At 44.6% G+C, this 22,814-nt stretch overlaps 1 protein-coding gene across 1 annotated transcript in view; it reads left to right on the top strand.

Annotated features, from left to right (window-relative positions):
- Nucleotides 1-367: 367 nt before the first annotated feature.
- The window catches only part of TAFA3 (TAFA chemokine like family member 3), a 116,297-nt gene continuing 93,850 nt past the window's right edge, over nucleotides 368-22,814 (top strand). Inside the window, exon 1 of the mRNA XM_081947488.1 lies at nucleotides 368-388. The gene's annotated coding sequence lies outside the window, so the exon portion shown is untranslated. The remainder of the gene's footprint in view (nucleotides 389-22,814) is intronic.

The following is a 22,814-nucleotide window of genomic DNA, read 5'->3' on the forward strand; positions in this document are numbered from 1 at the left end:
GCAGAAATAGAACAACAGTTAGTGGATTCCTCCCTCCCCTATATTCCCACAGTCCATCTGTTCACCTGTTATAAAAAACCACAAGTTTTGTAAGCAGAAGGACTTGCCTGACTAGAAAGAGGGATGAGAATGTGCAATCTTTGAAACCTGGCTTGTTATTTTAAGCTGGCTTTTGAAAAAGGTGAGGTTAGATGGAAGAAATAAGAGTCACTGCCTGTTTTGCCCATGATCAGCATGGCAATGGGATTCTGTGGAGGATGAGAATAAAGTGAAGGATTGGGAAACTGTAGATTCAAGGAAACAAATTTATTCAAAGACATCTAACAGAAAAAAAACCTATTCTGTAGAAAAGGAAAATTATTTGAAGATGATTCCAGATCTTTTAAAGGTAAAGTTTTTCTCTCTCCAGTTGTTTCTGACTCTAGGGGGCAGTGCTTTTTAAGGCTCTCCAGATAGCTAATTTTATCAGAGAAAATAGCATTTCCCCCCAAAACACCTGATGGTGAAGACTTAATCACATACGTTGCAGGCTGCATTAGAGAGATGGTGTTCAAACTTAAATGTAAGAAAGCATTCCAAAGCAAAATTTGCAAATACTACCTATCTGTTGAAAATGGCAATGATGCTTTTTGTAAATTGGAAGCCCTAGGTGTTTAAAAAAACCCAAAAAATAGAAAGAGGTTGGTACAGAAACAGAATTCTAAATTCATATTCTCAATCTTGACGCTTTCTTAAACTATTATAAATGAAGCTCTATACTAGACCTGTAGTAACCCCAATAAAGTGTATTGTTATATATAAAGCGGGAGGTATCATCACGTTTATTCATGTTGTGGGGATGATACCTGCCGCCTACCAAACATCTGGAAACCAGCCCTAGCCAACAAACGAACACCACCCACCACCCAGGCAGTTACAATACAAAACAACAATGCACACACAGCCAGCACCAATCAGCACCAATCTACCAATCATGATACAACCACACAACCAATCATTCCACTTACTGAAACAAAGCCAGCACCCCATCCCCTCCCACCAAGATTTAAGAAAGACGGCAGCTCCGTTCCCATTTTAAGCCCAAGCCTGAAGATGGCAAGTGAGATCTTGCCGAAACGTTGCCAAGACAATCTCAATCCTACACGGCTAAAGACCCGAATACAACAAAACCAGCATATATATATATATATATATATATATAGATAGATAGATAGATAGATAGATAGATAGATAGATAGATATACACACACATACAGAATCCTAGCTGTTCAGCAATAATTCTCAAGACATAGCCAAACTCCCCTCTGTCTTGGAGTTTTCCTATGTCTCCTAAATATATTATATAATCAGGTAAACTGCTAATCTTGCCCACAGAAAAAAACTGACATGATCAGAGAGGGCAATCCATTTTGAATGGAACCTGGACTCCCTGGAGGTTCCCAAGGTCCAAAATGAATCTGATAGGGCTGACTCCGTCTATGCTTGTAAGTGCATTGGTGCTTAGGTGCAAGGATACAGAAACAATTAAAAAAAGAAAGATGAGAAGAAATATGAGATTAAAGGCGAAAGTAAAATGACCTGATCTTGTGTCATGAATGTGTGGATTTTTGAAGAGTTGTATTTATGAATGGGATGTGTGAAGGGCATGGTTGTACGGATATGTCTCTTAATGAATGTACGCATTAATAGAGTTCTGATTTAGCATGAATCTGAACTCATTAAGTTTTAGAGCAGGGCTGTGCGAAACATGGGAAGGTCCGCCTGCCTTTGGCAAAGTGGTCCTCCTTACGTTTACATTCTCCAAAAGGCCAATTACGTTTTTTCAAGGGCCTTCCCAGAAAGTTTCCACTTGTAGGAATAACTACCGGTACTAGCAGTCCTGGTGGAAATCTTGGTGGAAAAGCACACAGGACAAACATGTGAAAGTCTGTTAAACAGCGAAGCCTTCTGGTTGTTAGGATGGCCTCAACACTTTGATAAGGATGTTCTGCTCACAGCAGTGTACTTTCCAAGACACTTTTCTGTATGCTTTTTAGCTCTAGTAATGCCTGCATTGCAGCTCATTGTAGCTTGCTCAGCAAAAGATGCATTTAAAATTTTTTGGCTTAGAAGTTTGTGTGAATAAAATTCATATGCATATATGGCATTTATTATGCCCACATTTTACTTTGGGCATAATTTACTTTGGATTTTGGTCTTAAGCCACTGTGGCATAATATCCCTAGGAAAATTGAACATGGGGGAACGTAGCTTTTGGCCTTAGGGGAAGGAAGAGGAAGGGGAGAGATGCAGGAAATTTAAATTTTCCTTCAATTCTACTCCTTTGAAATTCAATCTTTCTCCCACTTATTGATAAGAATTGGCACATAATTCTGTTATTAATGCCGGTAATACATTTAACACTAAACATTGGCATTAAGATACGCTGGGAACTCAAATGTGATTTTTTCCGATTAGCTGTGCCTTACATTACGGATGAGTTAAGGAAGAAATAAGTCCCTTTCCTTGTATTCATGGGACGGAATGATATTGCACGCCTCTCGCTACAAATCTCTTTCGGGCTTGAGTCGTTGAGCGCACATAAATTCAATCAGGGGGAAGCTACCCCTGACTGCTGCACGCGGTCTTCAGTTGAATTTCTGTCCGTCGCGTACCTTTGCAAACGGAAAGCCCACGAATACTATCTGCCGACAAAGATAGATTAAGAATCCCACGGAAATACCTCTAGTTTCAGATAGAGAAGCAGCGGATGATCAGAGTTCCCGGAGGAAGATCTCGTTCTAAGTTGCGTTTTGATCTCTCGACAGCAAAAAAAAAAAAAAAAGGTCGACAATAAGTAACGCGAACAAGCGGGGGGAGGGGGGGATGAAATGCAATCCTTTCCTCGGGCTCTGGGGGTCGCTGCAGCCCTTCCTTGAGCTCTCTTCTCCTTCTCCGGCAGCCCCCCCGAGGAGCCTGAAGCTCAGCTTGGCGGCGTGCAGCGCACGGGCAGCCTGCTGCCGCGCCGCGCGGCGCCTCCTCCAAAAGCTGCGCGCGTGGCGGAGTGGCAGAGCCGGGCAGCCCCGCCAGAGGGACGAAGCGAGGCGATGCTAGCCGTTTCCTGGCGCCAGAGCCGAAAGGGCCCGGGCACGTGCCTGCGCTGCTGAGTCTCAGCCACGGCGGACGAATCCGGACGGACCGACCGCCCGGCACGCAGCGCGCTGGGGAGATGAAAATGGGGAGCGGCGTGCCCCGCCGCAAGGACGCGCCGGCGGAGCGGCTGTGAAGGCGCGCCAAGGTAAGGGGCTAGGACGGCAACGGGGCTGTAGTCGGGGGCACTGAAAGCGCTGCGAGGGGCAGAAGCGGCGAATCGGAGCTAGTTAAAGTTTGCCCTTGGTCCCCCGGTGAGCGTGGGGGTCTCCTGGCAGACCTCCAGCCGCTCCCCTGGACTTGGGAATCGAAGCCGGCTTGCCCAGCCTGCCCTCTCTTCGTAATTCGGCTTTCAGAAAGCCCGGCGGAGCGACCGGGTTACTTTGTCGCTTTGGGACTTGAAGCGGGGTCGCCCGAGGCAGAGCGAACTAGTTGCCCGCCTCGGGATTCGGCGCCGGCGTCCGTTTTAAGAAGCCGAGCGTTTTCTCCGTTTGCTAAAGCGCGGGGGACAATGAGCCTCCCTTTATCCTGGCGCTCCCGTTAGAGTTCTGGTGCCGCGTTCGGCAGGGCAGGGCAGCGGTCAGGTCTGCGAGGGAGTGACAGGCAAACTCCATTTTGGCTGCGACAACGGGTGTTCGTTGGGGTCCGAGGTTTTTTTTTTGGGGGGGGGGGAGGGAGAGCTCGGTAAAAATGGCGGAGGTGCAAAGTCAAAACAAACTCTCCCGTTAAAGTAAATCTCACCTGACCCCTCGCTCCCCCCAACACCATCCACATAGTGATAGTTTAGGGTGGTCTTTTCCCTCAGCTCTGATTTTCTCCCTGGAGATAAAGGGAAGGATGCGAAGACTCAGAGGGCAGAGATACAGGTAAAAAAAAAGAGGTGGAGGTGAGGGAAGCAGGATGCTCTTTGCAGCCTTTTGGGTCTCTTGGCTCCTTAGGAAAAGCACAGCAGAACATTCCTGTCTCAAGTGCAGAAGACAGGGTTGCTGGCAGCTCCCTTGAAGTCTGGCAGCAACGCTGTGAGGTGTGGCTGACTGTCAGCCTTGAAATACTTGCGGGGATTCTTCCTAAGGGGTGGAGTAGGAAGGAGTAGGAAGGACAAAAGAGCCTCCCTAGCATGATGGATTTCAGTTCCAGTCCTGATACTACTTCATTCATTCCCATACTTGTGACTTGCAGTACCTTCTAGAGTCATCCAACCATTGTTGTAGCACAATAGCAGGCTATATACCATTCTAGTGATGCCTGGAAGATGCTGCGAAGACGCTTTAAGGTTGTTAGTGGAGAAATGCCCTTAGGATATCATACAGCCTGCGCTGTAATGAAGTATTATAATAAAGACAAGTGTTGTATCATCGCTTCGATACCTGAGTGACGCCGTCAGTTGGATTAAGGATGGATATCTCTTGAAAATACAATACTGCGTGTTGGGGACCAATGGCAGAAATATTCATCCCTCGGACTCTTGGCACCATGAGTGTTTATATATGCTTTGAATTAGCAATGTTGCTCTTGCAGTGGAATCTCGTTACAGTGGAATCACAGGCACTGTAGCAGATACTATGGTCACAGCTTTAAGGAAGCAGGCAATTGTTTTTGGAATGGTGGCTGCAGCATTGTGGCATGAAGTGTTCCCCTCGATGAGGCCTGCCATTTGTATTGATAGCTGTTTCTTTCCAGGGTAAAGGCATAGCCTAGTACACTTCTGCAATTAAGATGTGGAGATCCAGTTTCTTGTTGGATAAAGTCATTGTTTCATTGGGTCTGAAGTAAACCACGTGACTTTTGTAAATTATACCTCGTACTTCATTGTTACATTGTTCTGTAATTTATTGTTCTGGAAAGAGTCGATCCAGCAACATCAAGGACCATTAACAGTTTCCTTGGGAGACCCTTTGGAAACAATTTTAAACTTTCCAAAGGTTGCAAGTAAACTACACACATGAAGACATTGATTGATACATAAAAGGGATCCAAGTCCAAATCTGCATTCTAACATCATGATTGTTTACATGTGTTAGACTTTAAAAAGTGACAAGATTTTTTGTCACACGCTATAGCTTTTAGTGGAAGGTTCGCTACTGGACATAATTGCATTGGATCGTCTGATGAAAGCATTTTTTTTCATTTCTTTTTACTACAGTAGCCCTTCTGTCTGTGAGGAAATAGATGCTCTTGCGGTAAATCCCCCCCCCCCCAAATGACAGTGGGCAGATGAGCTCTTCTGCTGTCTCCATGAGAATGCTGGCAATACAATTAATATCTTGCAGAATTTTACTCTATTCTTAAAACAGCAAGGGCTGTTCCCACTCTTTCTCTCTATCTAATTGGGTCAATGTCTGAGAGAATCCCTGAGCTAGCAAATTGACTCATATAAGGCATATAAGAGCTTGTCTGAAATTGGTATTATTCAGAATTAACAAAGGCAGCTAGATTGGTAAGGTAAGCACAGAATAATATTGGAATTTTGTGCTGAAAGGATAATGGGCAAGGTACAAAGGATTGTTGATTGTGATTTGAAATTTTGCATCAATATTTCCAATTTACAGGGTAAATAGCATGTAATATGCTGGACTTTATTACCAACTTTTCTTTTCTTTTTAGCAAATGGAGAACATCAAGGAATGTTCAGCACTTTTTGTTAGAGAAAATCTGAATATCAGGAATCTGCTTTAATTTGTATAAGCAATTGCCAAAAATGGATGCATTATTAAATCAGATGAATGCAACTTCATTTGCCAGGTTTCAAAGGAAATGCTTCAGTGCTGGCCACTGTGATATAAAACCCTTAAGCTCCTTGCTGTATAACAAAGGTACCCTGTGGAAGTATAAAGTAAAAGTGAACGATGATAATTTCTTGCTATCATCATTCACTTTTATTTTATATTTCCAAGAGCCACCTCTTATTATCATCACTAATAGATTGATAATTTCTCTAATCTAATGATTAATATTTTTAGGAGGCAATGTGAAGAATAGGAAGCTGAATGATTTTTGTATTATACAGTGGAAATCTGAAATTAAGAAATGGGTTCTTATAATACTGAAGGGCTTGTATCTTTCTTCCCATTTCCTCTATTTTCTCCACACAGATAAGTTCCTTAATAGAGGAGATGATCTCCCTCCCTCCCTCCCTCCCTTCCTCCCTCCCTCCCTCAGACCCCGTGATTTAACAGCTGGATTCCAATAAAGAATAGTTGTTTAGAGTTAAGCTGTGCTCTTAGGGTTAAAGAATAAAACACTCCTGAATTCACATTAAATTCGGGGATTTCTTTTCAGCACCCTAATTGAGCCTGTTGCTCTTTTTAACCTACAGAACTACTTTTGTTTTTCCTTTTAAGCATTCTTTGATTCACTGGCCTAACTTGGGATTGGAAGAGTCTTATCTTATTTTTAAACGTGCCCTTATTAAGTGGCATCAAATTTATTATTTATTATTATTGCTCCTTTCTTAACAGAAAGCTAATTTAAATGTTGACAAAGATGTCTCCTGCATCTTCTTAGCAATTGAGTAATTTTGATGCAACTTTCAGTAGATGGCAGAACCTAGCTGAACTTGTCTGGGCTCTGGTTAGCATTTGAAAGACTGCCAAAGGATACCGAGAAGTTATGCTAGATTAAAAAATCAAAATCACATCATGGAATAAGGCAGGGGAAAACCACTTCTGCATAGTTGTCAAGATAAATTCATGCTTGTGTCCATGGAATCATCAGGAATCAAGTTTGATTCAAGGACATCTTTACCTTTTCATATGCAGAGAAAATGTGGGTCCATGGAATCATCAGGAATCAAGTTTGATTCAAGGACATCTTTACCTTTTCATATGCAGAGAAAATGTGGGAATACCACTGAGTTTATGCAAGTAGAGGACTTTGAGATATGGGACAGCCATGTCTGCTTGCTGCCACTGAATAATATCAATATCATATGATAGATGATAAGTGTAGAAACTGCATTTTAAGTAGAATATAATGATCTTCATTATGTACAGCAATGCAATATTTATGTTGTCCAGAATAAGATACATAAAATTGTTTTAAGTAAACTTCCCTGGGTGGCAAAATTAGGATGTTTAGCATGGTTTTTAACAGTTATTTTTTTTTAAAAAAGATTGAAGTGGGAACATGACAAAGGTGCAGGTAATATTCCTACTGAGAACATGGATAAGGCATATTTTCCCATCTCTCCTGGTATAGTAACTAGAATGGTCCAGTGAAGCTGAATAGTGTGTTTCAGGACAAATGAAAGGAAGTAGTCATAGTTAAATTGTGTGATTTGTTACTACACGGAAAAGTGATGGACATAGGCTGACTTTAAAAAGGGTTTGCTATCAACTGATGTCAGCCTTCCCAGGTGGATCATACAGGGCACACGACCAGATGACCTCATTCTACTTTATTGTAAAGCTGCATTGATTGAATCTTGCAAGTTTGATACCACAAATCTCCCATGTCTCTTTTTCAACCCAAGAAGTTAAGAGAAGTTCCTTTCTGAGTTTCCTTATAGACTATGTCTTTTCTTATCTGATCATTCACTGAGCAGCATCCACCCCTTCATAAGGTAATTCCCATTTATCATTTTAACTAGTACACAACTACTTCACAAATTCCTGAAGGGGAAAAGTTATTAATATGCAGTCTTAGTGGTTGTATATTACCTACAGTATTGGAAGCAGCATGGCTCTCTGAGTACTGGCTGATGGGGAACGAAGCAAGATTTATCCTATTCTGTCATGCATGTCTTATTGCTTTCCATTTCCATTTGGTTGTCCATCATGGAAAAGGAAACGCTGGACAAAGGAGGATTCTAATATTCCTAACAGACAGTTATACTTTCCCGTTTTGTCTTTTCTTATATGGTTATGTCCTGTGTATAGGGTTAAATAATCCTAAAAAAATCAACCTTCTTGGCAAATATCTAAATTTGAACTTTAGGGAATTCTTGTATCTCAGGAAGGTTTTGCATTTAAAAGGAAGATTTTATTTTATTTGATTCATTGCATTGACATTTGAGAGTGATTCTCCTTCTTCAACCAATTACGTTAGATATTGTTTTCCAGTTGCCATTTTCTCTGGTAATTTGTTTTAGGTACATTCAGAAATATCAGTTTCATATTTTTTTTAAACTTTTCAAACAGATTTATTATTAACTAAATTAACTAATTATTATTAACTAACTGGATTTTTGGGAGGGAAGGGAAGGAACAATAACTGAGACATGCTCCAAATAAAGCTTGTTTTCCACCCAGTAACCTAATTACTAGGGAAAACATGCTAAGATTTGATTTCATTATACTTTGGTTAAAATAAATAATAAAAAAAACAAAAAACATTTTACAGTTTTCAGAGTTTTTTTAAAAAATTCTATAAACAGAATAGAATAGAAATAGAATAGAATAGAATGACAGAGTTGAAAGGGACCTTGGAGATCTTCTAGTTCAGCGATGGCGAACCTTTTTTGGCTCGCGTGCCATAAGTGGGGGGAGCGCGGGGGGGTCGTGTGCAGGCGTGCCGCACCCATAATGCAATGCACGACCCCCCCCCCGAGTGCATGCACGCACTACAGGCGCGACCCCCCCATTTTTGCATGCTTTTTTCGCCCTCCCCAGGCTCCAGTCTTTATAGGAGCCTGGGGAGGGCGAGAACAGCCTCCCCCGCCCCCCCGGAAGCCCTCCCGAGGCTTCAGGGACCTTCAGGAGGCTTCCCTGAAGCCTTCGAAGCACTCAAAACAACCCTCCGAGCAAACCGGAAGTCACTTCCGGTTTGCTCAGAGGGTCGTTTTAAGCGCTCCGAAGGCTTCAGGGACCTTTAAGAAGGTTCCCTGAAGACTCCGGAGCAGTCAAAACGACCCTCCGAGCAAACAGGAAGTTTGTTCCCAAACTTCCGGTTTGCCCGTAAGGCCGGTTTTTTGTGCTCCGGAGGCTTCAGGGAAGCTGAGGCTCCTATAAAGCCTCTGGAGCCTGGGGAGGGCGAAAAATGGCTTTTAAAAAGGGTGAACTCAGCTGGCCAGCGCGTGCCCTGACAAATGGCTCCGCGTGCCACCTGTGGCACGCGTGCCATAGGTTCGCCATCACTGTTCTAGTTCAACCCCTTGCTTAGGCAGGAAACCCTACACCTATTCAGACAAATGGTTATCTAATCTCTTAAAAACTTCCAGTGTTGTAGCATTCACAACTTCTGGAGGCAAGTTGTTCCACTGATTAATTGTTCTAACCGTCAGGAAATTTCTCCTTAGTTCTAAGTTGCTTCTCTCCTTGATTAGTTTCCACCCATTGCTTCTTGTCCTGTCCTCAGGTGCTTTGGAGAATGGCTTGACTCCCTCTTCTTTGTGGCAACCCCTGAGATATTGGAACAGTGCTATCATGTAACCCATAGTCCTTCTTTTCATAAGACTAGACATAACCAGTTCCAGCAACCGTTTTTTATATGTTTTATCCTCGAGTCCCCTAATCATCTTTTTTGCTCTTCTCGGCACGCTTTCTAGAGTCTCAACAGCTTTTTTACATGGTGGCAACCAAAATTGGATGCAATATTCCAAGTGTGGCCTTACCAAGACATTATAAAGTGGTATTAACACTTCACATGATCTTGATTCTATCCCTCTGTTTATACAGTCTAGAACTGTGTTGGCTTTTTTGGCAGCTGCTGCACACTGCTGGCTCATATTTAAGTTATTAAAACAGAGCCCTGGGGTACCCCACTGCATACCTCTCTCCATGTAGATGTAGTTCTATTGAGGACTACAAATTGAGTGTGGTTGGTCAGCCAGTTATGAATCCATCTGGTGGTGATGCTGTCTAACCCACATTTTTCTATTTTATCAAGTAGTAAGTGGTCTACTTTGTCTAATTTCTTACTGAAGTCCAAGTAAATTATTTTAGAGGATGATCAGGCTTGTTATTTTAATGGCGGATTTTTCCTGACTGGATTTAATTGAAGGTTTTTTGGTTACTTCTTAATTGTATATTCATTTTTAGGTAAATATTTTTATTTAGGCCTTTTACTAGAAAAATATGTCTTTTAACTAGAATTAACAACTATAAATTAACACTTCAAAACTGCAGCATTTCATTTTATACATTTTGAGAAATGAGCAGAATTGCTGTGACTGAAATTAAATCACCAGTTATCTGACATTTTTTTGTTTATTTTAACATCCAATAAATCTACCTGTTTGGAAGAATTTTATACCATATTTATACTACCTTTTCCAATTTAAACTAGCACTCTTACATCAACTGAATTTCTCTCCCTCTCTCTCTTGTAGGGAGTCAGCATCTACATTTCCTTTAAATTAAACTCTTCTGGACCATTTGGTTGTAAAGAAGAAACACTTTTTAAGCTTTTTAAAATAGACTTAAATAAGATAGAACATTTGAGATAAAAATCCAGGATTTGTTTTTAGCACTCATTTTCAATTTGTAATCATATGTCTGATTGCACTTGTTTTGTAACTTATTGAAGTTGCTGTCTTTTCATAGAAGACAAAATACAAGGAAATGTATGATGTGCTTCATAAAGCCAGGTGTCATACAGAAGGACGTAGTATGAGCCATGGTGGTGCAGTGGTTAAAATGCAGTACTGCAGGCTACTTCTGCTGATTGCTGGCTGCTCTCAGTACGGCAGTTTGAGTCTCACGAGATCATGGTTGACTCAAACTTCCATCCTTCCAAAGTCAGTAAATTGAGGATTCAGATTGTTGGGGGCAATATGCTGACTCTGTAAACTGCTAAGTGAGATCGTTATTTTATTTACTTTCATTATTAATATCTTTTTTTCATCAGTTGATTGAAATTAATGGTTGAAAACTACAGTATCAATGGAAATACAAATATAGGAAAATATGACATCTCATTGAAGGCCTGACAGAGAATTAGATTCTTTGCTTTTGACCAAACAATTATAAAAACAAATTTACTGCATTTGCTAGGAAGGGCATTTCTTAAAAATCACAGGAAGTGATTAATTTTTAAAGTTCCATTAGGGAGATTTTTCTAAGTATAATAAATCTAATGCTGATCTCATGCCGTGTATGTAGTAGTGTTAAATCTCTTCTTCACAGTTATATGCTCTTAATCCATTTATGTAAATGATATTCCAGTTGTTCATCTTAAATCCATTTCTGCCAAATGTTCTTTATTGCTGCATTAGAAACCCAGAAATATTGGGGAGAGAACTTAAGAGTGGGTAAACCATGAAACTGAAGATAAGTTCAGTAATTTCTGTTGCAAACTTTAATGTTAACCTGGAAGAAAAAAAAATCTGGATTACATTTAGTTGCAAATTAAATCATGCAAAATATTCAAGTGCTGTGATGGCCAAAATCATGGAGAATCTGATTTATTTTTAAAACTTTCCTGAAAGCCTCATAACTGAGTTCAAGGAGAGAGAGCACATACAATTTATTTTAGTTTACAAGCCACAGTGCCTTGCTTCTACAACATACTGAACCCAAACCTATCAAATAGGTAATGTAATATATAAACCTATTTACTTACTAGTTTATTTCAGAATTTCCAGAGGATTCAGTTTCAGTCAGTTATGTAATGGATCAGATTGTGAAAATGCTCTGAAGTGAAAGTGACCAATTCATGTGACCTGAATGAGTGAATACACACGAGGCACAGGTTATTGATAGGACCTCTATAAGGATCCAGGTATGCCCCTGTACAGGCATTCTCAGTGGAATTTCCTTGCATAGGAAAACTTACTATCACATGGTGTGTTGTTAATTTATATGAAAAGGCTTTTTCTTCATTCCGCTTTAATCATCAACTTCCTCACAGTACGAACTTTTAGCAGCTAAGATGTTTTTGTTTAGTAGTCTCAACCAATTATTCAGACATAACCTCCTCCCTGATGTCCTATTTCATTTCTTCACCATTAACTTTTGCCTTCTAAAATTCAGTATTCTATGGCTGCTCAATTTTCTTGGTCCGGGCTAAGCTGATTTCGCTCTCTCTTGTCAATGGAGTTTTGTCATCATATTTTTGAGCTGCATCAGAAGTTAATTTTATTTATTGCAGTTTATATGCAGTTCAGTTACCAAAACACTCCACATACAGCCTGTAGATAGAGCCAAAATAGAATGAAAACAAAACATTCTAACAGAAACCGGATTACCAATCATTATATTAACAAAAAAGTGATTATTTGCTATTACAAAGCCAAGAGAAGAGGATATCTAAAAAGAATGCACCAGTTCTGGAAGGAACAACACCCAGAATCAGAAATAACAGAACAACAGAACAGATCTGTGTTGATTTATAATATGAAATGAAGTATTCACAGATAGAAAATTGGAAGAACTGCAAAGATCTTCCTAGAGCATAGAAATTGATTCTTTGCTAGAAATAGTTCAGGCAGTAAAGGCAAAGCAGGGGGGATTGGTAGCAGAGGAAGCCAGCATTTCTATTGAACTGTTTTCGTTCCCAAACCAGGATCCTTGTCCCCTGCTTTCTCTTCGGAAAGAACAGAGACCTCCAACTAGACAACAAGAAGAATGGAAACAAATAATAACTGATTTTATTTAACATCACAAAACAACAGAATAGGTTTGTCGGCATTGAGATTTGTTACACCCCCTAAAACAGGGGTGTCCAACCTTGGGAACTTTAAGACTTGTGGACTTCAACTCCCAGAATTCCCCAGCCAGCTGGCTGGGGAATTCTGGGAGTTGAAGTCCACAAGTCTTAAAGTTCCCAAGTTTGGACACCCCTGCCCTAAAACCAGCTAACACAAGTATTAAAAGATGCCAATGCTGTACTATTAAATATAAGCATCAGCTGAATGGTAGTAACAATGATACTGAAATGGGGTTTGGACAGGACAAATGTGCCACTTTTACCATCAACAGGGGAAAAATAATGAAAATTAAAGGAACCAAGATGACTATGGTAATAACATCAAGAATCTGGATGAAAATCATTACAAACACCTGGGCATCCTTCAGATTGGCAACATCAAGCACACTAAAGTTGAGAAGAAGGCTAGTAATGAATATATCAGAAGGGTGAAGAAGTTCTTGAAGTCTAAACTCAGTGGAGAAAATACTATCAAGAAAATTAATACCCGGGCAATTCTAATTATTAGATATGTATTTGGAAAAGTGGACTGGATTCAAGCAGAACTAAGAGCCTGGGATAGGAATGTCAGAAAAATAATGACAATGAATCATGGCCTTTCATCCAGGTTTTATCCAGGTAGATTCTATTTACCAAAGAGCATAGTTTAGCCTAGAATATTGCAAGTACATCAGGCAGTTAAAGAAGAAAAAGAAGTCATCTATAGAACAGAATGGAAGATGCTAGCATACCATGAAAACTTTCTAAATATCAAAGAGATCAAACTGGTCTATAAAAAAGTACAAATAAAGACTAGAATGAGACATCGCAAGTAAAAATATTATATAGTCAGTACATAAAGAACTAGCAGGCAAAGTAGATAATGACAGGATCTGGCAATGGCTAAAAGAAGAAAAGTTGAAGAAAGAGACAAGAGGGCCAAATTCTTGCTGCACAAGACTAAATACTAACTACAAATGCATATAAAATCAGTACTGAGAAGACTGCAACCAACTGCAAATGATCTCTTTGCAAAGAAGCTGACCAATTAATTAGATTGCACAGACTGATTAGAAACAACTTCATGACAAAAATGATACATTGAAATATCTGAAAGAAACACTGTTTTCTGACAAGCAAGAATTGTGTTATTACAAGCTAGACAAAGTAATAGGAAATGAAGAAGCTAAAGTGCTGTAGGACTTTAGAATTAGAAGAGACAACAATAGCTTGAATTATGGCCAGAAATTTATTGACCACCACTGAGGCTTTTGCAGTAGTGGTTGTACTTGGGCAAATTTTGAAACACTCTTAAAGGGTTGGATCTCCTGCATACTGTACCAGCTATAACTTCTGAGTAATTTTGAAGGACAGACCCAAATACTGTTTATTGTTGTAATCTAGAGAGGCATGAATAATGCTGTAAAATTTAGGATGATAGAAAGGTCTTCATTAGCATTTTTCCCACTAAGTAGAGTTGTTTAAAGGCCTGGCAGTAAGTAAAGGATTACTTTTTACAAGTGCTTGTGGGGTAGAGACAGGAGTAGGAATAAAATAAAAAGCCACTTTATTTTAGACCATGTTTTTTTTTAAATGAAACATTTCTACTAGAATTATTATTTCCTTAATTTCTTCAATTTACTTCTACTAAATTAAGGAAATCTGGTTCATGCAGTTCACTGCCATGACGCTTGAAGAAAGAAAAAATGTTGTGAAAAATAAAAACAAATCGTTTAATGACAATACAGAATAGGAGTTGAGTGAACCAAAGATGCAGTTGCGTGTGTGCAAACTGGCTTAAATTAGTTCATTGCTTTTATAACGGTTAGTCTTTGTTACCCTGATCCCAGTGCAGTGATGGCACGGAGTGCCGAAAATGGCACCGAGTGCCAAAAATGGAGTGGGTGCACAAATCCTGAAAGAGGAGCTGCCCAGGGGGCATGCATGCACCAGAAAATGAACTTCCGGTTTCCAGCGCGCGCATGTGCACTGGCAAACTAGTCTTCTAGTTACTGCAATGATCAGCTGGCCGGCATGCATGCTCATGCCAGAAAACAGAAGACCAGCTCTTCCAGTTACCGGCACTGCTGTACGCTCAAAGACCAGCTGATCATCGCACGCGCATGTGTGCCAGAAACCCGGAAGAAGAATGGGCAATACCCTGCATGCCAGGTGACATGGCTCCGCATGCTACTTTGGACACGCATGTCATAGGTTCGCCATCACGGCCCTAGAATGTAGCTTCTTTTATTTTGATAATGCAACCTATCAGTGCCTGATAGTAGTACTAGCGGTGCTCTTGCTGAATTGTTGAGGCAGAAACACTGAAATTGTTTCAGTTATAAAGTTGTAATTCCTTGCTGCAGGAATTTAGTAGAAGTGAGTGGATTCACTGGTAGATGTAGTAGCAGAAAACCACAAGAAGTTAAGGAAACAATAATTGCAGTAGAAAGTGCACTGAAAGCTTTGGCTTCTTTAGCATTCCACCAGAACCTCTTTAGTCCCTTAACTGGCACTGTCAAGGACCACACTTGTTTTGTTTGCAGGCATGACTCCATGAGTTGCTGACCTTATTGTTGACTACATTTCAATAGAGCTCTTGCTATCATTGTACTCCAAGGAAGGGGTTCTATCATGTTTTGTCTGATTGTGTTTTTACTGTGGGGGAAGACATAGAGAAAATATAAGGTTCCTCTAGAAGGGATCCAGAGGAGCTCATCAACATAAAGTTAAGCAATGCTCTGAATTTGAAAGGGGAAAAGGTGTTTTTGATTGTTCTAGGTTGCAAACGTATTACCTGTGTGATACTCCTTAAACCAAATACATCCTTTTCCAGAATTGCATGGCAGTTGTGGAGGGCAGCTTCATGTCTGTTTAAAAGAGTTGCAGACAACGGTAATGTGAATGGCTCCCTGCATATTTTGATTTCAGTTGCTGAGTCCTACAGCATGTGTTTTGTTCCCATTTCTTTGAAGGGGAATGAAGGACAGAAACCAAGGTTGTAGTTTTAATATTATTGAGTGATCCAAGGCTAGACAGACTAATCCCTTTTTCCTTTTTACCAGATGTATGTATTTACTAAGCCATGGATTCTTTCATTTTGGTTTATTGGATTTATACAACATAATAAATAAATCATAATCCATGTTTAATAAAGTATGATGACTATATTCATACAATATGACAAACCAGAACTACCTTTTTTTTGATTTAGCAAAATATTTGAACCAGACCTCAGAAACCTTAGTGTTTGAGACCATAAGTTCTCATTTTAATGTGTTTATTGATAGATGAACTTAGTAAGTTAGGTCCTTTATCCTGGTAAATGAATGTTGTTGTAACTGTACTTGTACAAAGTTACCAAAGTTACCATCTGACCGAACACAGGTAAGAGCCCATTTACGGACCTACCTTGTGGCACTAAGGGTGGCTAAACGTCGATATTACGCCACCCTTATTGCGTCCGCAGAAAACCGCCCTGCCGCCCTGTTTTGGGTGACCCGCTCCCTCCTTTCACAGAGGCCGCGGGAAGCCCCTTTGCAGGGTAGGGCAGAGGAATTTGGGGAATATCTGAAGGACAAAATCGCTCAGATCCGGAGCGAATGGGTCCCCCTCAGTGATCTTGGGGAGACACCGGAGGCGAGTCTTGAGGTACCACTCTGGGAGGAGTTTGACTCTGTTGCCGCCGAGGATATGGACAGGCTATGCGGGCGACTGCGGGCCACCACATGTTTATTGGACCCGTGTCCCTCCTGGCTTGTACTGGCAACCCGGGAGGCTACACGAGACTGGCTCCTGGGGCTGGTGAATGCCTTGCTGAGGGAGGGGTTCCTACCAGCCGCCTTGAAAGAGGCGGTGGTGAAGCCCCTACTTAGAGGCCTTCCCTGGACCCAGTAGAGTTAGCCAATTATCGTCCTGTCTCCAACCTTCCCTTTTTAGCGAAGGTTGTTGAGAGTGTGGTGGCACAACAGTTCCCTCGACACCTGGAGGAAACTACTTATCTAGACCCGCGCCAGTCCGGTTTTCGACCCAGCCACAGCACTGAGACGGCTTTGGTCGCGTTGGTGGATGATCTCTGGAGGGCGAAGGATGGGGGTTGTTCCTCCATCCTAGTCCTGTTAGATCTCTCAGCGGCCTTCGATACCATCGACCATGGTATCCTATTGCGTCGGCTGGAGGGGATGGGGGTGAGGGGCACCGTTTTGCAGTGGTTCTCCTCCTTCCTCTCCGGTCGGACGCAATGTGTGTTGGCGGGGGAGCAGAGGTCGACCCTGAGGCCGCTCACGTGCGGAGTGCCACAGGGGTCAGTCCTCTCACCTCTCCTGTTCAACACATACATGTAACCGCTGGGCGAGATCATTCGAGGATTCGGGGTTGAGTGCCATCTGTATGCAGATGACACTCAGCTATACATCTCTACCCCGAACCACCCCAACGAAGCCGTCGAGGTGATGTCCCGGTGTCTCGAAGCCGTGCGGGTCTGGATGGGCGACAACAGACTCAAGCTCAACCCTTCCAAGACGGAGTGGCTGTGGCTACCGGCGCCCTGCTTTAGCCAATGTGTTCCATCTCTGGCCATCGGGGGGGGAACAACTGCCCCCGGCGGATAGGGCACGCAATTTGGGCATCCTCCTAGATTCCCGACTGTCGCTAGATGATCATGTGACGGCCGTGGCTAGGGGGGCGTTCCACCAGGTTCGCCTGGTGCGCCAATTGCGCCCCCTACTAGAGCGGGATGCCCTTCGCACAGTCACTCATGCCTTGGTGACTTCCCGTCTTGATTACTGCAATGCTCTCTACATGGGGCTCCCCTTGAGATGCACCCGAAGGCTCCAGCTGGTTCAGAATGCAGCCGCGCGGGTTATTATGGGGAGTACTAGGTACTCCCATGTATCACCTTTCCTGCGTGAGCTGCACTGGCTGCCTGTGGCCTTTCGGGTGCGTTTCAAGGTGCTGATTGTCATCTTCAAAGCGCTCCATGGTTCGGGACCTAGTTACCTGCGGGATCGCATTCTACTCCACACATCCCTGCGACCAATCCGCTCTCACAGAGAGGGACTCCTCCGGGTACCTTCCGCTAAGCAGTGCGGGCGGGCGGTGCCTAGGAATAGGGCCTTTTCCAGGGCGCTGCTCTGGAGAGTCCAATGAAGGGTTAAACACAGCCAATCTGCCCAGAACTGAATTGAAAACTTTAAGCCACGCCTCTGGTGCTGACTATCCTCAGATTTTTTCAATTCAGCTAGCCCAGTGGACGCGCTTAAAATTTTCTCCAGTTCTAAGATTGATTCCTTGGACTCTCCAGAGGAAGAATATTTTTTAACACATAGTAATTAAGGATATTTTAGAGCAGGCTGGTGAGTTTTAAATTAAGTTTGTTTTTTTCCCTTTTTAATTGGTATTTCTCACCTTTTCGGCTCTCCTGGAGTCCGGGGCTTTGCTCTGGCTCCTCGAAGCCGCAGGCAGCTGTTGGGGGAAGCGCGTGGGTCGGAGTGCCGACGCCAGCGCTGTTGGGCACCCCTACTGGGGGCCAATTCCCGCTGGAAGCCCGCTGTTGCAGTTTGTGCTTCTAGCAAGTCAAATTGCGGCGCGGGCTTCCAGGGCAGCCATTTTGGCTTGTTCCCTCTTCAAATTTGGCGCGCAAAGCAGCGGTGAGTTCCGGCCGCCATTTTGGATTGCGCAACCTTCCGTTTCTTCGTTTAAAAGTTTTGCCGCAGCTGCCTGGTGCCTGACTCTTTGCAGGAGCCGCGTGGAGTCAGACTTGGCCGGTGTGACCGGCGACCTGGGCCCCAATCCAAGCAAGTGATAGCGGCATGGGATCGTGGCCTGCTGGGTCGCCTCCCTTACTCTCCTGCAGGCGCTGGGAGCAAATTCTGCTCGCGCCAAAATTTCCAAAGTTACTTCAGGCCTTGCAGTTTTTCTGTCTCCTCAGGAGCATCGTACTGCGGTGGGCTTTCTGGAGGTGGTGAGTGGTGGTCTTCCCATCCCCCTACTGTCCTATCCAGTGATTGTTACCATGGCAGATCAGGCCCCTGAGACTTCTGAGGGTGTCTCTTCCAGAGCCCCTGTAAGACAGGCCGGGAAAGCTGCCAGGGAGGCCATTAGAGGGAGTAAGCCTTACTCCAGGCATGGTCCCAAGCAGGGCTCAGGCCTAGACAAAGATGCATTAAGGCGCCAGAAGGCCTTAGAAAAACAGTTTTCCAAAGCCTAACAGCAGGCCCAATCTTCCCTTTCGGTGTCTCCTGGGGAGCCCTCCAGGGAAATTCCTCCAGCCCAGGGAGGCCCCATTTCTGATAGTGAAGAGGAAGGGGACTCCTTGGCCATTGCAACTTCTCCAGGCCATTCCATGGCTGATCAAGCTGATCTCTTTGCCTGTCCCTCTGATATGGAGGAGGGACCAGCTCCAATGGGGCCCTTAGCCCCTCAACAGCCGATCTCCGGGCCCACTCAAAGGGTTCGCCCCATTGAGGACCAAGGGCCTAACTTATCCACTGAAATGCAGGAAGTAATTAACAGGGCCATTTCCCAGGGCATTGAGGCAGGCATGCGAAAGGGTGGCAAGCGCACTCGCAAGACCCACCATTTGCAGCCCCAGGAGGATTCCAGAGAGATGACTCCTAGCCTTCCACCCCCGTCCCTGCATTCTTCAGTGGCCTCTGATGAGTCAGACTGGGAGGAGCAAGAGGATATTCTTCCTAGGCAGGAAGCTGAATTCTCGGGGGATGAGGCAAGCCCCGCCAAAAAGCCGGCCTTTTCAGGCTTATTTAAATTGGATAACTTCAAAACCATTTTAGATAAGGCTAAGATCTCAACTCGCATGGGGTCCACTCCCCCAGCTCAAGAGGCTGTAGACCCTGATGATCTATCTGGGGATCTCTTTGAGGAACCCATTTCGGTCCAGGAAATAGTTCCCGTGCCCAAGATGTTCCTAAATTTAGTTCAAAGACAGTGGGCGCAGCCAGCTACCATGGCTACCCCCAGCAGCCATGACAAGAGGCTATACACGGTGGATGCGAGCCTGGAGGATCTGCTCAAGCTCCCTCCTATCGATCCCCCTGTAGCGGCTCTTACCTCCTCTTTTGTGCTCCCTCCTGACCTGTTGGAGGGGCTGGTGGTGGTGATTATCTAGATCCGCGCTAGTGGTGATTATCTAGATCCGCGCCAGTCCGGCTTCCGTCCCGGGCACAGCACGGAGATGGCCTTGGTCGCGTTGGTAGATGATCTCTGGAGGGCCAGAGATAGGGGTTGTTCCTCTATCCTGGTCCTATTAGACCTCTCGGCGGCTTTTGATACCATCGACCATGGTATCCTGTTGCGCCGACTGGAAGGGTTGGGGGTCCGGGGCACTGTTTTGTGGTGGTTCGGCTCCGACCTTTCCGGTCGGACACAACATGTGTTGGCAGGAGAGCAGAGGTCGACCCTAAGCCCCCTTACGTGTGGGGTGCCACAGGGGTCGGTCCTCTCGCCACTCCTGTTCAACACATATATGAAGCCGTTGGGTGAGATCATCCGTGGTTTTGGGGTGGGATATCATCTGTACGCTGATGATACTCAGCTGTACATTTCCACCCCGAACCACCCCAACGAGGCCGTCGAAGTGATGTCCCGGTGTGTGGAAGCCGTACGGGTCTGGATGGATGGCAACCGACTCAAACTCAACCCCTCCAAGACGGAGTGGCTGTGGGTACTGGCTCCCCGGTTCAGCCAATTAATTCCATCCTTGGCCATCGGGGGCGTTCAACTTGCCCCCGAGGAGCGGGCGCACAATTTGGGCGTCCTCCTGGATGCCCGGCTGTCCATGGATGACCATGTGACAGCCGTGGCAAGGGGGGCGTTCCACCAGGTTCGCCTGGTGCGCCAATTGCGCCCCCTACTGGACCGGGACGCCTTACGCACAGTCACTCATGCGCTGGTGACGTCTCGCCTGGACTACTGTAACGCTCTCTACATGGGGCTTCCCTTGAAATGCACCCGGAGGCTACAGTTGGTCCAGAACGCAGCCGCGCGGGTAATTATGGGGAGTACTAGGTACTCCCATGTGACACCTTTCCTGCGCGAGCTGCACTGGCTTCCTGTGATCTATCGGGTGCGTTTCAAGGTTTTGATAACTATCTTTAAAGGGCTCCATGGCTCAGGACCTAGTTACTTGCGGGATCGTATTCTGCCCCATACATCCCTGCGACCAATTCGCTCGCACAGAGAGGGACTCCTCCAGGTGCCGTCCACCAGACAGTGTCGAGGGGCGGCGCCTAGGAGTAGAGCCTTCTCTGTGGCGGGCCCAGCCCTGTGGAATGACCTCCCTCCGGATATTAGGACTACATCTGACCTCCGCTCCTTCCGAGTTAAGCTCAAGACCCACCTATTCCAAGTAGCTGGCCTGGCTCAACCATGATCTAACTATATCGCTCCTGACGGGTTTTTATTAGTGTAATTTAATTGAATTTATTTATTGGGGTTTTTAAATATTGTGATTTTAATTGTTTTTATCTATCAGCCTACCTCCTCCTTGTATACGCCTTATACACGTCTTTGTTATATGTATGTCCTGTCCAGATATGTATTTTATATGTTTTATTGTACGCCGCCCCGAGTCCTTCGGGAGAGGGTGCGGCTAAGAAATAAATATTCATTCATTCATTCATTCATTCAAGGCTGAGGACAAGAGAACCAAAACTGCTTGTCACAAGACCCATCAGGCAGCTGCATGGGCTATTAAGTCCTCCGCTTCTGCCTCCTTTTTCTCCAGGGCTGCTCTCCTGTGGCTGAGGCAGTTGTTGAGGAAGATACCTGCCAAGGACGTTAAAGTGAGGCAGGATATCAATAAGATCATGGCAGCCACAGAGTGCACTGCTGATGCCACTCTGAATGCTGCTAAGTTTGCCTCGCATGCCCTGGCGTCTAATGTTACTTCCAGACGCCTCCTGTGGCTTAGGCACTGGAATGTGGATATGCGCTCCAAATGGAAGCTTGTTACTGCCCCCTTTAAAGGGGACAAGCTGTTTGGTGAGGTCCTTGATCCAGTCCTTGTGGAAAACAAGGACAAAAAGAAAGTGATGCCATCAGTCGCCAAGAAGCCTGATCGTAAGGGTCCTGGCTCTTACAGGAGGCAGGCCTTTCGGAGCAATGAGCCCTCCACCAGCTCTGCCCCCTATCATTGGGCGTATCCCCAGCAGGGTGAGCGGTCCCAGGACCGTCAGCCCTTTCGAGACAGAGGTCGCCAGCAGCCCTTCTCCAAGCGGCCATTTCGGGGGGGCTCCGGCTCCCGACCCTTTAGGAGGTATAAATGACCATCACAGGTCAGCTCCCATAGGAGGGCGGCTGCAGTTGTTTCACGCCAAATGGGAGCAGACCACGTCGGACCAGTGGGTTCTTCAAACGGTCCGCATGGGTCTCACTCTGGAATTCTGGTCCCCCCTCCCCGCCACTTCATCCGGTGTCCAGTTCCCTCAGGCTTAGTCAAAAGATCCCTCATGGAACAGGAGATAAGGCACCTCAAGGAGATCAGGGCCATAGAGCCTGTCCCAGCAGGCCAGGAGGGAAGAGGGTTTTACTCCATCCTGTTTCTGGTCCCCAAAAACTCAGGAGGGTGGAGGGGGATATTAGATCTAAAGAGGTTCAATTACCACGTGACATATCGCAGGTTCAAGATGCAGTCCCTCCAGTCCATCTTGGGGTGCATCAGACCAGGCGATATACTAACGTCCATAGATCTCAAAGAGGCCTACCTCCACGTCCCTAACCGCAAAGCCCACCGCAAGTTCCTGAGGTTCTCTTACGCGGGCCTTCATTACCAGTACCGGGCCTTGCCATTCAGCCTGTCATCGGTGCCCAGGACATTCACAAAGGTTCTCGCAGCCGTGGTGGCCTTTCTACGGTTACGTCCGGTCAGACTCCACTGTTACCTGGACGATGTTCTCATTCTGTCATCATCGCATCAACAAGCTGTCAGCGACCTAGAACACACCATTCAGGCGCTCCGGGACCACGGGTTCACCATCAACCTGGAAAAAAGTCATCTCGTTCCCACGACCAGACTGCAACATCTAGGGGCCGTCATCGACACCACCTCGTGCACGGTATCCCTGTCGCCGGAAAGGGTGGCCAGCCTTCGGGAGATGGTCGTT

The sequence above is a fragment of the Natrix helvetica genome (assembly GCF_964273705.1).
Source record: "Natrix helvetica genome assembly, chromosome: 3".
In the NCBI taxonomy this organism is placed as follows: Eukaryota; Metazoa; Chordata; class Lepidosauria; order Squamata; family Natricidae; genus Natrix; species Natrix helvetica.